The 16,323-nt window shown below is 49.0% G+C and overlaps 1 protein-coding gene and 1 long non-coding RNA gene across 3 annotated transcripts in view; one reads left to right on the top strand and one right to left on the bottom strand.

Annotated features, from left to right (window-relative positions):
• The window catches only part of RAD51B (RAD51 paralog B), a 738,822-nt gene that overhangs the window by 88,138 nt on the left and 634,361 nt on the right, over positions 1–16,323 (bottom strand). The gene's annotated exons all lie outside the window — the stretch shown is intronic.
• LOC147364135 (uncharacterized) lies at positions 5,467–15,890 on the top strand. 2 transcript variants are annotated; one of them, XR_015134124.1, is made up of 3 exons: positions 5,467–5,564; positions 9,640–9,803; positions 13,593–15,890. It is a non-coding gene; the product is annotated as an uncharacterized LOC147364135 (long non-coding RNA). The 2 variants fall into 2 exon arrangements; XR_015134125.1 differs by lacking the exons at positions 5,467–5,564; positions 9,640–9,803 and adding an exon at positions 13,185–13,320.

A 16,323-nucleotide genomic window follows, 5' to 3' on the forward strand; every position in this document is an offset into this window, starting at 1 on the left:
TGAAGTTAGGCGCTACCCTCTGTGCCAACAAACAAAGCTGAGTCAGAATAAAGCCGAGTGTAAAAGCTCATAAACAGGTTCTGGAGCTGGGCTCCCAAACTGGGGCTCAGAGTGAAGCCAGACAGCCGAGCTTAACAACGCATAAACACACAAGAACGCCGTGCTGCTATTGGCTGAGCAGATTGGGTGCTAAAATGGCTTCAGAGCAATGATGCAGGATGGCATTAATTTTAAGACTTGAGTTTAATCATCTCTCCCTTTCAAGCTTATAAAGGTGGGAACCATGGATTTTAAAACTGAAAGTTGATTTCACTGCTTCAAAAGGCATTGGCAGAGATTGCCCTCCCTTCCCTATCCTCTGGGAATACACTGTCCCTTGACTCACCTCTGACACCTGGAGCTTTTGCTCTAAATCATATTTTGTGTCCTGTATAAACAAGGGCTGGTAACTAGTACAGGAAATGAGCTTCACAAGCATTGAATGTGTACCAACCTGTGGTATGGGCAGTTGCCAGATTTTTTCTGAGAATTTTCAAAACTCGAAAAACTTTCTCTCAGCTTCCCCTCGGCACGCTTGAATGCACGCACACCCGCCATGAGGGCTAGCACACCCGAACGCAGAATTTCCCCTCAGTTTCCCCCGATACACACAAATGGAGACGTGTGTTCACACACAGCTGCCCTCCCATTCTCAAAACTTCCCCTTGCTTCTCCCCATCTAGAAATCTGAGCAGCTAAGCGTCTGGGGGCTCCCTGTCACCCTCTCAGACACACGTGAAGCTTTTTGCTCACTCAGCATACCCCCGGCACGTAGGAACTCAGAGCCAAGTGTGTTTAGGTTCCCATGTGTACACATACACACACACACACACACACACACACAGCCACATTCCAACAGGCCCAGTCACACACTTGACAGGCCTGGGTCTGCTTGCCATTGTTTCCCCTATGCCTCTAATGGGACATTCATGTAACAGAGAGGTTTGCCATCTGTTTTGTCGCATTTGCCCCGAGCCTGAGTGCTGGGAAGGTGGCTTTTTAAAAGTACGTGTGACAGTAGAGCCAAAGCAGGGACAAAGGCAGCCCTCCTGATTTCCTGCCTGAGTCTCATGTGCTAATAAGCAGGGTTAGAGAATTTCTTTATTTGCTGCCCTGTCTGAAACCAAACTGGGAGGATGGAGTCTCAGCCGAGGAATTTCCACAAATATTATTGTCAGAGGGTGCAAAAACCACAAAGCTAGTTTATTACAAATACAGCATGATGAACCCTGGGTTAATTTTAATCACATTTTAGGTCTTATGCCCCAACCTGTGCTGGCTGTTTTACCTTGCTTGGTCCTGATATGGCTGGAAACCTAGCAGAGGTCCTTGACCACAAAAGAGAGGATCTCTGGGCATGTCCAGGTGGGGGCGTGAAAGATGACCCTGTCTAGGATGAGGCAGGACCGACTCATAAATGGCCACCTAACTACCAGCTCATGGTCCTGCTTTGACGCCTCTCGTTATTCTAGGCCCAGGCTGCCTGAGGGCAAACCGTGTCCTCTGAGGGCCTGGGTAGAAAGCACCAGCACGGGCAAAGACTAATTTGGGCAGAAACTAAAGGAGATGAAAATGGGCCCCAAGTGACCACCCCTGCTGGGAACGTTGGTACATTGGGAGGGCTGGATTTCCCTCCCACCCCACGCCCCCCGAACCCCCGCAGCAGTAAATGCTGCACCACATATGTATACACATTGACACTGCGTCTGCATTGCCCATAGGACCCGCTAACGTACAAGTTCATTTTTCATTTCCGAGAGCCTGATGGACTTCAGGCATCTGGGAAACTAACCCAGCTTGTCACGTCATGGGGCTGGATGGAGCAGCTGCCTGCCATCGTGTCAGTCACACATCACAGTTTATTCACGGTTTACACAAGTGGGGCTGTGACAGATGTCCCACTGTGCTCCACTGAACACCGGCAAGGAGATGGCTGGAGTACCTGTACTTTGTCCTCAGTCGTTGTTTGTAAACACCACCCCACCCTCCTACCCAGCAGAGTCCTTTCGTCAAATAAAATCTTACTAGAAAGCCCAGTGTGCAAGAGTGATAAAAGCAGAGTTGCTCTGGTTGCAAAGGAAGGGGATGAATTAGTTGTGTGTGTGAGTGCATGTGCGTGCGTGTGCAGGGGGCAGATGGGGGTCTCCATCTCTTCTGGTTTCATCCTGAACCTTCCCCCTTCAGGGCCTCTCTGAGGGGTTCCTTGGATCCCAGTTTGAAAACCGCTATCACAACCCTGAATATTCACTGGAAGGACAGATGCTGAAGCTCCAATACCTTGGCCACCTGATGCGAAGAGCCGACTCATGGGAAAAGATTTTGATGCTGGGAAAGATTGAAGGCAGGAGGAAAAGGGAGCGACAGAGGACAAGATGGTTGAATAATATCACCAACTCAGTGGACATGAGTTTGAGCAAACTCTGGGAAAGAGTGAAAGATGGGAAACCTGGAGTGTTGCCATTCATGGGGCCGTAGAGTCGGACACGACTTAGCTACTGAACAACATCACAATGCAGGCAGGCCTCTTCTCATAGCAGTTGCTGAACTCCAGTAACCAAGAAAACACACAATGTAAACAACTGCTAGAAATTTGACGACCCTTTCAAATTAACCTGAATTTTTCATACTGTTGATTCAGGCTGTAGCCCCTATTTGGTGTAGGGTACAGAGGGAGGAACCCCTTGCTGAAACTCCATGGCCCCCACAGGTCTGCAGCTCACAAATTTTGGGGGAATCCCTGCACAGAAATTAGGCGAGGAGCAAGACATAAGAATTGGGGTCCTAGAAGGAGTCACACAATGACAGGGGCCTCAAAGAGGGAAGCAACTTACACTGGGAGAAAGAGGGTGTCCCTGGAGATAGACTGATGCCCTTGCCAGTGGCAGAACTTTGTATCTGGTGCACCATCTTCAGAGATCTCATCACTGCTGGCTTCAGCCAGGGGCGCTTGGAACGCTGCTTACAGGCTTTTCTGCTTCTTTCAGTTACTGGGGGATGCACCTGGCATTTTATGGATAAGACAGGAAGGACAAAGTCCCCTAGTACACAGGAGAGTCCCACACAACTGAAGAACTACTCCAGCCTTTTACTAATAGCAGGCATGGCTTTCAGCAATAGTGAAGAAAGAAAAATCCAGCTGAGGGTGGGTTATGGAAAGCATAAAACATGTGAGTTACAAATGATTTCTGTTTATGCAAAAAGATGACATGATTGGAGCTTTTCCTTAGTGTGGCCAGAGCGGAAATGGAATTGAGGTCAGTTCAGTCACACAGTCCTGTTCGACTCTTTGCAACCCCGTGGACTGCAGCATGCCAGGCTTCCTGTCCATCACCAACTCCTGGAGCTTGCTCAAATTCATGTCCATCGAGTTGGTGATGCCATCCGACCATCTAATCCCCTGTCATCCCCTTCTCCTGCCTTCAGTCTTTCCCAGCATCAGGGTCTTTTCCAATGAGTCAGTTATTCGCATCAGGTGGCCAAAGTACTGGAGTTTCAGCTTCAGCATCAGTTCTTCTAATGAATATTCAGGACTGATTTCCTTTAGGATGGACTATGTTATTAAAGCCAAGAAATGACATGACTGGATATGAACCAGCAAAGGGGGATGACTCTCTTGCAATTAGATCCCCTTTCCCTTCTCCAGCTGTCTGAGCCTCAACAGCCCCTGTGTCCAGCAGGCCTTCCTGGATGAGTGTCAGCCCACATGCCATTTTCCCATCTTCATCTTCAGAGGTGCTTATTGTCTGGCGAGTGGCCCATCCCAGGCCTCTGTGCCCCATGACTGTGAGCACCAATGATGGACACGAGCCTAAGTTAAAGAGCACAAGCCTAAGTTAAAGAATGGGCCTATGGGCGAACAAAGTGAGGCCTCCTTCCTCAGCTGTGCCCCTCTCATCCCTGGACCCTCCAAACCTCTCAAAGAAGAACCTAGCTTTAACTGCCAAGCCAGGAGACACAACTAAAAGTAGCATCTCATACAGCTTTGGGGAATGAGGCTGTGCTCCCAGTTCGGCTCTGTACTCCGTTTACTTTAGGGAGAACTGATGGTTTTAGTACTCAAGGCTGTCCACGCCTAACATGAGGACCACTGTCCACATGTGTCCACCGCCTCCAGACAGGGCCGTGGGGATGAGGACATAATGAGAGCCTGTGAGGGCTTTGGCTTCCTGGAAGAAAGCTGAGCCAGTGAGGCTTTATCATCTACCTACTCTGCTTTTGACTGATCTAGTTCCCTTCTGTTTTTGCTTTGGGGAGGTCAGTGTCAACTTTATTAGGAAGTATTTCCAAAAAGGCCTTCTTGCATTCCAGAGCAGGATTTTATTGGTGCCTTGGAGAATTTCTTTCCATAACCCAGACCCTGTAAGGATGCCTCTTGATCAGGGTGAAAGAGGCCTGCGTCTGTTCAGTTGGTAGCATCGACAAACACGTGCCTAATCCTGAGAGGCAGGGCAGGGCTGGAAACAGTGGGCAAGGTTATGGACTTTGGAGCCAGGCCATCTGAGGCTGAGTTCTGGCTCTGCAGTTTCATATATGTCCTAGCAGAGCCTTGGTTACCTTTTGGGATCTTGGTTTTGCTGCTTGTAAAATGGAGGCAATCCCAATCATCTCAAGGGCAAAGTAATAAAAAGGTATAGATCTCCTAGTGGGTAGTGGGTGGGAGATCGGTAACTCCCAACTGTCTCCCCTCTTTAGGATCTGGCCTCTGGATAAGTTGGGAGAGGAGATGCCGCTGTGCTCTGTTCTGTTTCTTCTCCCTGAGGCCCTCTGTCTAGTCCTCATTCATCCACTGTGGAAAGAATGCCAGCTGGTTAAACCAGAGGTTCTGGAACTTTCTCATCTCAGTTTCCCCCAGTACTGCTGGGCAACTACTTCCTCCACACACTCCCTCTTTCCCCCTAAAACCTACAAGGCCTCCATATGACTGTCCTCCTCCACCACCCCACCTCCCGCCCACCTCAAACCTATCTCCAAAAAGGAAAAGAAAAAATCCTTCTCAGTCTTTTGAGAAGGAGAACATAGTGGAGATGGTTTTGCTCTGCTGCACCTGGCTTCAGAAAAGATCAAACTATGGGTTCCGTGAAGTGCTGGTTCTCCAAGGGGAAGAACCACAAGGCCAGGCAGAGTGGGCTGTCCCAGAGGGACCAATCCAGGCAGGACCGACAGGGCTACCCTCATCCTGGATCCATCTGGAAGATGCCCCCAGAACACCTCCTGGCAGAATGTCCCTATCCAGCCCGAGAGAAGTACACTAAGGGCGTCCACGTAGGACCTGATCCCGCCCTGATGGGGCTTCTCGCTGTTTCTCAGTTGCCAGGGAGGAGAGCGGATGCAAGGAAACCCTCAAACAGGCACCACGGAGGCCAATGCACTTTAAATTAAGCTTCCAATGTTTACAAGAGGCCGGGCTTCCCACAATTCCCTCGGTGCACGGAGCTTTGAGGTGGTGTGTTTAGCCTGTTTGTTCTTTTAGAAGTGCGCCTGGGAAGCTGGCAGCTATTTGTTTCCGAAAGGTGGGCGCTCATCAGGTGGGTGGTCTTTGCATTTTCTGTGTGCTTTGCTTCCCTTCCTCTTCTTTTCAGGACCGCTGAGGGGTTTACTTTCCCCTGGCCCACAGTGCTCGGAGGTTTGGCTGCACAGCGCATCTGTTCTGGGTTTTCCCACAGGCCCCTGCGAAGGCGGCCCGGTTGTCTTCAGAAAGCCCTGGGAGGCCCCGTGCCGGGGGTGGGGGGCAGTGGGGCTGCAGCTGTGGGCCTCCTCCCTTCTGCAGGAGGCTTTGATCAGGTTTTGCGGGGGCTGCAGGCAGCCTGACCTCCCATCTCCAGCGTCTCTCAGGTGGAAAGTTCTGTTCAGCCTGTTTGTGGCTTCAAAGGCTGTCCCTCCTTCAGGCCCGGCCGGGACTGATAATGGTTCTCGTTTTGTTGTCTGTGATCTCCCAGCAGCCCCCAGCTTTCCATTGACAGGCTTCTGCTTGTTTGCTTGGGCTGCTCTGGCTGAACTCAAACCACCTTTCTGGTTGAGGAAACACATTGACATCCTCTCCCGTTGAGGTCCTTTGATGGCGCAGATATGGCCATTAGCCCAGACAAAGGTGACCGAGCCTGCTGCAGCCAGGCACCTGGGGAATCAGACCCTGGCACTGGGCAGAGCAGAACGTCTGAGGGGCCAAGGACTCCCTGAGCCCTGTGGGTCGGCAATGAGGAACCCTTGGCTCAGCCCTTCCTGTCTCCTCAGTCCAGGGCTGAAGGAAGGTGATGCTTTCTGCTCCAGTTCCCCCCAGGAATCCAGTCGTGGGGCCTGAAGGCGCTCACCACCCCATGAACACAGGCAGAGCAGAGGAAAGGCCACAAATCCTGGAGCTGACTAGGTTTCCTGAGAACTTGAGCAACTCACTGTCTGAGCCGTAGGCACTAGGCCAGCCAAGCTCGGGAAGTTCCTTTTCTGGCCTATTATTTCCAAGGGTTGTGGCCCTACAGCTTCAGTTCTCAGCCCCAGGGGTAAACAACAGCTAATGCAGCCATTCTAGGGCCCACTTCCGGCTCCCCCACCTCCCCAACGCTGCTGACCCTGGGCTCGGCCTCCCAGGGCTGGGCTGGCCGGGGTGAGAGGACCAGGGCTGGATGACCACGGCGGCCGTCAGTGGGCTCTGATGGGGGTGCTGCCTCACTGAGGGCCGTGCGCCTCACCATGAGGACGAGGTTAGGCTGCACACTGCCCTTCGATTTCCTCATATTTAACACGAGGGTGGCCAAGGGCAACAGGAGCGGTCAGGAGAGCATCCTTCTTCCCCAGCCTGATAGCACAGAGCTCTTCCTTCCTTTTGATCCTACTCAAAACAACTCCAGCAATAGAACAATGAGCCTGGGAGGAGGCCAGGGGAATTTATTATGCTGCTGTCCTGCGGCTCAGCCTTGCCTGACTTTATCTCGCACAGAGGTCTGCCTGGGAGGAAATCTGGCAGGTCCTTGGGTCATCTCTGGGCTCCAGCTCTCTCTCCAACCCTAAGCGCTGGAAGAACAGGGAAGCAGCTGCCATGTTAGCCTTGGCCCTGCCTAAACCACAGCCAGCAGAGGATCGGTATAGATCACCTAAACCTCTGACGGGGACTCTGGGAAAGGCACAGGGACTCCAGCCAGACAAGAGGGGGCCCCAGATGTGTCGGGCTGCTCAGGACAGGGCTTCTCTAGAGCCTCTCAGTTGGTTCCTTCTCTTCTTCGTCTTGGCTGGGGAGGGAGTGATGTGGATATGTTCTCTCTGTGTGTGTGTGACTGTCCATCCAGACTCTCACCTGGCAGAAGCCCCTTGGCTAGGGGTTTCATCTCTTTCTCCAGCAAGGTGAGAGAGAAGAAAGCCTCGGAGACTTGGGGCCAAGAGGACCAAGATGGGTCTTAGTTGAGACTATATTTCTCCCTAATGTGGATATTTTGCTAACGCTCTACTGTTAGCAGGGCTTCGCAGGTGATGCTAGTGGTAAAGAACCCACCTGCCAATGCAGGAGGCATAAGAGACGCAAGTTCCATCTCTGGTTTGGGAAGATCCCTTGGAGGAGGACATGGCAACCCGCTCCAGTACTCTTGCCTGGAGTATCCCATGGACAGAGGAGCCTGACAGGCTACAGTCCGTGGGGTCGTGAAGAGTTGGGCACGACTGAGTACACATGCATGCACCATGCTAGCAGAGTCCACTCTGTTAGCAGAGTCCAAACAGGTTCTCTCAGCAAACTTACTCTGTCATCCGCCACCGAGCTGTAGTGCCAGTGCTGCTAATATTCAGAAAATAAACAAACCCCCTTCCGTCATCCAGCTGAGTGCTGTGAGTGCTGTGGGATGTTGTGGGAATCTGGACCCACTGTCTTTGTGGAGCCTGAGCCTTTTGTAATGTTGTGGATCGAGCACAGTAGACATGGGCTCGCTCGGTGAATGACCTTGAACAGGCTATAGGACCTCTCAGAACCTCAGTCTCCACACCTAGAAGATGGGGATGTGAATGCTAATCTTGTGGGAATATTTTGAGGATTACACAAGATAATGTGTGTAAACGTATCTAGTATGTATTCAACATTCTACGAGTGTGGTTATTCCTGTTACCACTGTTCCAAACAGGTAGGGAGTATCTCACCTGACCTCCTTAGATTTTGAGTAACTTCTTCAAGTGAGATGTGAGCCCCGCGCCCAGCTGTGAGGGCCAGGCATGTGAGGAACAGAGAGGAAATGAACCTGAAGCATAAAGTTCACCTCAGTCAGCAGCAGCAGATCCAGGACTGAACTTGGTTTTCCAGACCCTTCCGCTCTGCAGTCCCTAATTCTCTCCGTGCATCTGCCCTGTATTAGCTGCAGCAAGTGACCACAAGCCTTTTGGCTTAAACAACAGAACTTTATTCTTCCACAGTTCTGGAGGCCAGAAGTCCAAAGTCAAGGTGTTGGCAGGGTCGTGTTTCTCCCCAGGGGAGGATATGTCCTGGCTCTGCCAGCTTCAGGTGGCTCCAGATGCTCCTTGGCCTGTGGGCATCACTCCAGTCTGCCATGGTCACGTGGCCTTCTGTTACAGGGACAGTTGTCATTGGATTTAGCCCACCAGGGTAATCCAGGATGATCTCATCTCAAGATCCCTAACTTAATTACATCTGCAAAGACCCATCTTCCAGAGAAGGTCACATTCACAGGTTCCAAGGATTGAGGTGTGGACATACCTTTGTGGGGGCACCATTAAGCCCACCACACCCACTAACTCTGCAAACTGTCTCATTGGATTATGACTAAAAAGCTAAGAGTTCTTAACCTGTGGCTGGGGAGGAGGCTCTCTTCTTTCTAGGCTGACATCACCAGGTTTCCATTTGACCCCTAAAAGGGAGTGTGGCTCATCTTTGAAAGATAACCTGGCTGTTCCTTCTTTCTTTATTGGCAGATAGTGAGGACTATAGTGAGTCCCTCCTGCTCTGTGAAGAACTGAGGACCACCCCACCTCAACCATACCCAGAGGCAGGGTTCAATTTCAATTCAGAACTGCATCCTGGGGCCTCCTGTTCTTAGCCAGATACATTGGGGTTTCCAATCTCATTTTGCCTCTAAGGCTTATGAGTGAGCTTCAAAGACCTACTTCCCAGTGGTGTGGTGATTCTCCTTCCCTCCAAATCCCTGGAAGCACTAATTCTCGCTGCGCTCAGGCCTTCCCCTTGTCTCCTTGCCACCCTCCTGAGGCCCCACACTCATGGAGAACACCCAGGGGACCCATTCCTCTCTTCTCAGAGGCCTCCTCGGGCCCTCCTCCCTGGCCCCTCTTCTCCATTTCCTCTTTCAGACCCTTGTTCAGCCATGAAGGCCTCTGTCTAGTAGAAAGAGTATCGTCCCAGGAGTTCAGCCCTCTCAGGAAGGCCTTCCCCTCCAGATGGCTGAGACCTCAGCTGCCAGACTGTGAGAAATGGAAGATTAGAATACTACAGTATTTTTAACTCTTCTAATCAAATAATACCGATTTGTAGATTTAACGCAGGCCTTGGTTCCTTCTAGGTGGTTTTGAGAAATAAACCAGTTTTGTGCCCTTTCCCTCCAAAGAATCGGATTCAGCAGGGGACTCTGTCGATGGCCTTACCTTTCTTCTCAACAGGTTTCAGTTCAGTTCAGTTCAGTCACTCAGTCGTGTCCGACTCTTTGCGACCCCATGAATCGCAGCACGCCAGGCCTCCCTGTCCATCACCAACTCCCGGAGTTCACTCAGACTCACGTCCATCGAGTCAGTGATGCCATCCAGCCATCTCATCCTCTCAACAGGTTACTATTAATAATTCTGCTCTCACATCTCTCTCTTTAAAGGTGTTCTTCCTACTTCTGGCTCGCAGATGTTGCTGAGTGGCGTGTGGAGCATTCAGCATTTGCAAATGTGGGAGCTCTAAACACTGGATCACAAGCTAACAGTCCCACATGTTTACTGGAAAATGGCCAAGGGTGGCAAAGTCACTGCAACCCTACAATCTCGAGGATAAAGTAGGAGTGAAGACTAACTGGAAAGAAGTAAAAGAAGACAGAGTAGACAGTGAGATTCTTCAGTGTGTTCCTTGTTTAGCTAAGAATAACATGGCAAGACAGATGGGCTAAGAAGTTCATTACTCTCTGAACCATCCTTCAGCTTGTCTACCAAGGATTCCACTTTCTCCCCTTTCCCTGTCCACATGTGTGTACAGAATCTGTATCTTCACATATAGAGTGTGAGTTCTGTGTACATGGAAAATGGCCCTTTAGACCTGGGAGGGCCTCGTGTCACTTTAGAATGTGACTCCCAGAAGGATAAAATCTGACCTGTGCTCCTACATTGCTGGTGGGAACGTAAAACAGTTTAGTCACTGTGGAAACAGTGTGGCAGTTCCTGCAAAAGTTAAACATAGAATTATTATATGATCCAGCAATTCTACTAACCTCACAGAATTGAACACAGGTATTTGCATAAATACATATACACACACACTCATAGTAGCACTGTTCACAATAGCCAAAATGTAGAAACAGTCCAAATGTCCATCAGTGGATGAGTGGATAAACAAAAAGTGGTATATCCATACAGTGGAATATTCAGTTCAGTCGCTCAGTCGTGTCCAACTCTTTGCAACCCCCTGAATCACAGCACGTCAGGCCTCCCTGTCCATCACCAACTTCCGGAGTTTATCCAAACTCATTTCCATCGAGTCAGTGATGCCATCTAGCCATCTCACCCTCTGTTGTCCCCTTCTCCTCCCGCCCCCAATCCCTCCCAGCATCAGGGTCTTTTCCAATGAGTCAACTCTTTGCATGAGGTGGCCAAAGTATTGGAGTTTCAGCTTCAGCATCAGTCCCTCCAATGAACACCCAGGACTGATCTCCTTTAGAATGGACTGATCTCCTTTAGAATGGACTGGTTGTATCTCCTTGAGTCCAAGGGACTTTTGAGAGTCTTCTCCAACACCACATTTCAAAGCATCAATTCTTCGGCGCTCAGCCTTCTTCATAGTCCAACTCTCACATCCATACATGACCACTGGAAAAACCATAGCCTTGACTAGATGGACCTTTGTTGGCAAAGTAATGTCTCTGCTTTTTAATATGCTATCTAGGTTGGTCATAACTTTCCTTCCAAGGAGTAAGCATCTTTTAATTTCATGGCTGCCATCACCATCTGCAGTGATTTTACAGCCCCCCAAAATAAAGTCTGACACTGTTTCCACTGTTTCCCCATCTATTTCCCATGAAGTGGTGGGACCAGATGCCATGATCTTAGTTTTCTGAATGTCAGTGGAATATTACATGGCCATAAAAAGGAATGAAGTACTGATTCATGCTATAATGTGGATGAACCTCAAAAACATGCTAGTTAAAGGAGCCAGACACAAAAGGTCACACTCTATATGATTCAGTTTATATGAAATATCTAGAAGAGGTATATCCAGAGAGACAGAACACAGATTGGTGTCTTTCAGGAACTGGAGGAAGGCTGATTGGGGAGCACTGCCTAATGGGTATGGGGTTTCCTTTCAGGGTGATGAAAACGTTTGGGAACCAGACAGAGGTGGTGGTTGTACACAAAATTGTGAATGTACTAATTGCCACTTAATTATTCACTTTAAAATGGTTATACTATGTGAATTTCACCTTGATAAAAATTTAAAATGTGGGGGAAAAAAAAGAAAGAAAACCCAAAGCTGACCTTTGTGTTCCAGGCACTGGAACACCCCAGGCACTGCTCTCATTTTCACTTCATAGTGCCTTCCTGGGCAGACCTGTGTGCCCATTTTCAGTGCCAAGGCACCCAGTTGGCTTAGGGTGCAGATTACCGTCAGCCTTGCTCTTGATCCCACTTCGGAGACACATCCTCTAAATTGCCGTGACTAAAGTTGAGTCTGCACAGAGGCAAGCAAACGTTCTGGCATAGAACAATGGGTGCAGGTGAGAACACCTTCATAGCCAGACTGCTGTTTCACAATGTTTGGGTTTTGTGGCGGTAAAACAGCCTTTCTAAACAAGATGAATGGGCTTGTATATTGCTTTGTCTTTAAGAATTTCTACAGGCTGCAAAGAAGAAAAAGAACACAAGTGGCAATACACCTAGAAAAACATATTTAAGGCCTGCCTAAGGCACACAAAGCCCGTCTGGGACTCTTTGCAACTGTTGTTTGCTGAAGTTAGGAAGTAGAAAGTTCACGCTCCTATTACATTTGCTCCAACTCTGAGAAATATGAAGAGACCTTTTAGTTTTGTGCTTCTAGGACAGAGGAGATTTGGGACGTAAGAGGAGAAAAATGCCTATAAGGAGAACTGGGGGCACAGGGAGTTCTTCCTGTTAACTGGGGCAGAAAGTTTTAAGTCTGATGACTGAACAGTCATTCATTCACGCCCTCACTCACTCATCCACTCGCTCACTCAGCATGGGCCTGACCTGCACCAGCAGACAATGGGTCAGGATAATAACTGGCGCAGCCAGAGGAGCCGCAGGCCCTGGCCTTCCTGCCATTGCAGCTCAGTGAGAGAGTAGGGGTGGGCACCCTGGGAATGTCATGGGCATAGTGCTCAGACAGAAGCAGAGGGCCATGAGAGCTCCAGAGTCACTGCCTGGGGTGATGGGGTGATGTCTCCAGCAATGGTGGCATGTGAACGCACAGACGAACAGGACTGCAATAGGGGACGAGCATTTCAGGCAGGTGAGCACAGCATCTGTGTGGGTCCAAAAGTCAGGAAAACAGGTGGCCCCTCTGGGATTCTGGGAACCTGGCATTTGGAAGGCTGGGGAGGGCTGCAGAGAGGAAGGGAGGCTGTCCAGGCAGGTCAGGGCCAGGCTAGGAAGAGCCTTGCATTTGACCCAGTTCTTTCTGCTGACTTTTTCCTTTTCCTAAGAACAGCAGCCAAATATTTATCATAAGGCATTCCCTTTAATCCTCTCAATAGCCCCTTTATACAGATGAAGACACTGAGGCTCAAAAAGATTAAGCAATATCCCTAAGAGGGCTGCACACATCACTGGGATGTATAAGGTGTAAAGAAATGCCCAGCATAGCTGAGCAGTTAGCACGGCGGAGGCAGGGAGGAGAATGGTTCAGGCAGGGCTCTAACTGCATGCGAAATATTTCATTTCTTAAGCTGGGTGTGGGTCAGTTTTGCTCCTTAAGCCTTTCTGTATGTGTGAAATTTTCCTAATGACTTTTCAAGTATTGGGGTAGCTTCAGTGTTGGAAAGCTTGCAGTACAAGGAGGCTGAGGAGCTCTTGGAAGCACAAGAGCTGCCCTTTCATGTTCCAATGCCTGCTGAGCTTCCCACTGTGTGGCATGTAAGTCGCTATGTTTTTATTCCCCTTGCCAAGGTCTCAGTGGCAACATTTGTACAGAAAAAAGGACAAGGAGGAGGTTTGACCCTCCTGGCCCTTGGGCAGATGGTTACTGGGACTGAATGTTTCCCAGGGAAGGATGCAGGGGGCGAGAGGAATGAGTCTAAGCTCCACTTTTTGTCCTTGGGGATGGTTTATACCCTGCTTGATGGTTATGTCTGAGTTCTTTTTCAAGTGAATTTCCCTTCAGTTACACTGTTTGCTTTTCCTGCTAGAGCATTCTGCCCCCTCCAGCGCAGACTCCAGGAGGAGACCCAGCCCCTGCCTTCCTGATGTGCACAGCTTAAAACAAGAGCCGTCTGCCCATCGGACATCCTTACCATTTCCAGCTATTGAGTGTAATCAGGTGTGCCAGGATCTGATTTCAAAGCCCAAAGCAAAGGGACTCCGAAGAATCCTCTCTCCCTATTGCTCCGGTGGGAGACAAAGGGGACTGAACAAACAGGATGTGCTGAGAGCAGCACAGAGCACTGCCTCGGCTAGACCGGAGGATGGGATGCAGGGCTGGAATAGATGTTCTGTGAGCTGGGGCACTGGCATGTATGGCAAGTTATGCCCAAGAAAGACAAGAAGTAGGACAAGATGAACAGATACCCTGATTCATCTGACAGCCTCTCTGGATGGTTCTTGATAGACAGCTGCACTCTTCCAGGGTCCAGGGAGTTACTGAATCCCTGCCCTACTAGAAGATTCCAACTCTGGCCATTTGCAGAGAATGTTGGTATTTTGGAAATTAGAACTCGCCATGCTTTGTGGGGTAGGAAAGGAGTGGAGCTCAGGGATTCACAGCAAGTCAGGACTGATGTGGGGCACAAGTAGGGAAGCTGCAATGGGTGCCGTCCAATGTTTCAGTCCTGGTGAATCCATTTGTTTCTCTCTTTTATCCCAGACTCTGATTTTATCCCAGATTGCTGATTAGATTTGGTAACTTACATCTAGTAAACTCTCTCAATCATGAACTTGAAAGAGTACAAAATCATTCCAGAGAACAAAATCCTTCTTAAAATGATATGGGCCCAGGGAAAATTTCAGTACTTTCTCCTCTTCTTCCCACTGTCTACATTTTTACATAGGAGAAATCAGAGATTAAAATAAGTGTTCATCAAGACCAAGGAGGGAAGCAACTTACACTGGGAGAAAGGGGGTGTCCCTGGAGATAGACTGATGCCCTTGCCAGTGGCAGAACTTAGTATCTGCATCTGGTGCACCATCTTCAGAGATCCCATCACTGGTGGCTTCAGCCAGGGGCGCTTGGAACGTTGCCTACAGGCTGTTCTGCTTCTTTCAGTTACTGGGGGATGCACCTGGCATTTTATGGATAAGGCAGGAAGGATAAAGTCCCCTAGTACACAGGAGAGTCCCACACAACTGAAGAACTAACTACTCCAGCCTTTTACTAATAGCAGGCATGGCTTTCAGCAATAGTGAAGAAAGAAAAATCCAGCTGAGGGTGGGTTATGGAAAGCACAACACATGTGAGTTACAAATGATTTCTGTTTATGCAAAAAGATGACATGATTGGAGCTTTTCCTTAGTGTGGCCAGAGCGGAAATGGAATGTGAGGTCCTTAGGGGAATTCTAGCTGCATCATATGGACTAACTAGGGCTGTGTTTTTGAAGGGGGCAAGGGGAAGTCAGCAGATACCATCCAGATTTTTCTTAAAGGGAGAGATGTGAAATCCATCTTTCTACTCATAAGCGAAGGACCCTCTGAAAGAATTTGAATTCTAGGAAGATTTTAAGCACAAACACAATGTCTTTCAGAACTTGATTTATGATTCAAGATGAACCACTGCTAACACTGGGGTTACCAAGGCACAGAGAGTGGGAAAGGCAGGCCAATTAATCAAAAGGTGGCAGGAGCCTCCTCCAGGTGAGTTAATATACAAAGGGAAGGCATGAGCCAGGTGGAGAAGAGAAAGCCAAGAAGAAAAGAAATACCCATTCCCTCATCTCCTGGTGTGGCCAGGAGACCGATCTGCTTGAGGGGAGCCTGGAGGGCTGATCTAACTTGAATTCTCTTTCAGAACCACTGTGGCTGGAGCTTGTCTAAGTAGAACTGAAACCCTTGCTCTAGATTCCACACATATTTGTTAATATGTGATGTTTACTTTGCTCTCTCTGACTTCACTCTGTATGGCAGTCTCTAGGTCCATCCGCGTCTCTACAGATGACGTATTTCGTTCCTTTGTGTGGCTGAGTAATATTCCATTGGAAATACATGCCATATCTTCTTTACCCATTCCTCTGTCAATGGATATTTAGGTTGTTTCCAGTCCTGGCTACTGTTAATAGTGCTGCAGTGAACACTGGAGTAGCATGTGTAAAACAGATGGCTAGTGGGCTCCTGCTCTAAAGCACAGGAAGCTCAGCTCACTGCTCTGTGATGGCCTAGATGGATGCGAAGGGAGCGGATAGATGCATGTATGTAGCCGATCTACTTTGTTGTACCGCAGAAACTAACAACATTGTAAAGCAATTATACTCCAACAATAAAATAAAATAAAAAGAAATCCTTGCTTTGTCACTCACTACTTGTATGATCTGAAGCAAGCTACCCAAACCTGAACTTTGGTCCCTCACTTGAAAAAGGGGTTAATAGTACCGCCCCAGAGAGTTGTTAGGGAAATAAGTGAGCATTTATTGAGCACCTTATAGGTGCCAGGACTGGTATAAGATACCATAGTGACAGCGGTGAGACGGCTGATAGTTTTGTGAGATCACTTATGTAGTGAGTTGAGCGCAGACACTGCCCAGCACACAGTAGCTACTCAACAAACGTCCTTAAAAATGTGTTTTCCAGTCTAAAATCATCATAGTTATGTTGTGTGAAACAAAGGAAGAATAGACAAGTAAGGCTTGGCTGAGTGGTGAAGGCAGCAAAGACCCAGTCCTGGGATCCTTGTCCCTGCCCTGCTACCCCTCCAATTCCTTCATTACTCTACC

Source organism: Bos grunniens, chromosome 10 (assembly GCF_055505025.1).
Source record: "Bos grunniens cultivar Pamir isolate PY7600 chromosome 10, Bosgru_T2T1.0, whole genome shotgun sequence".
NCBI classification, from domain to species: Eukaryota; Metazoa; Chordata; class Mammalia; order Artiodactyla; family Bovidae; genus Bos; species Bos grunniens.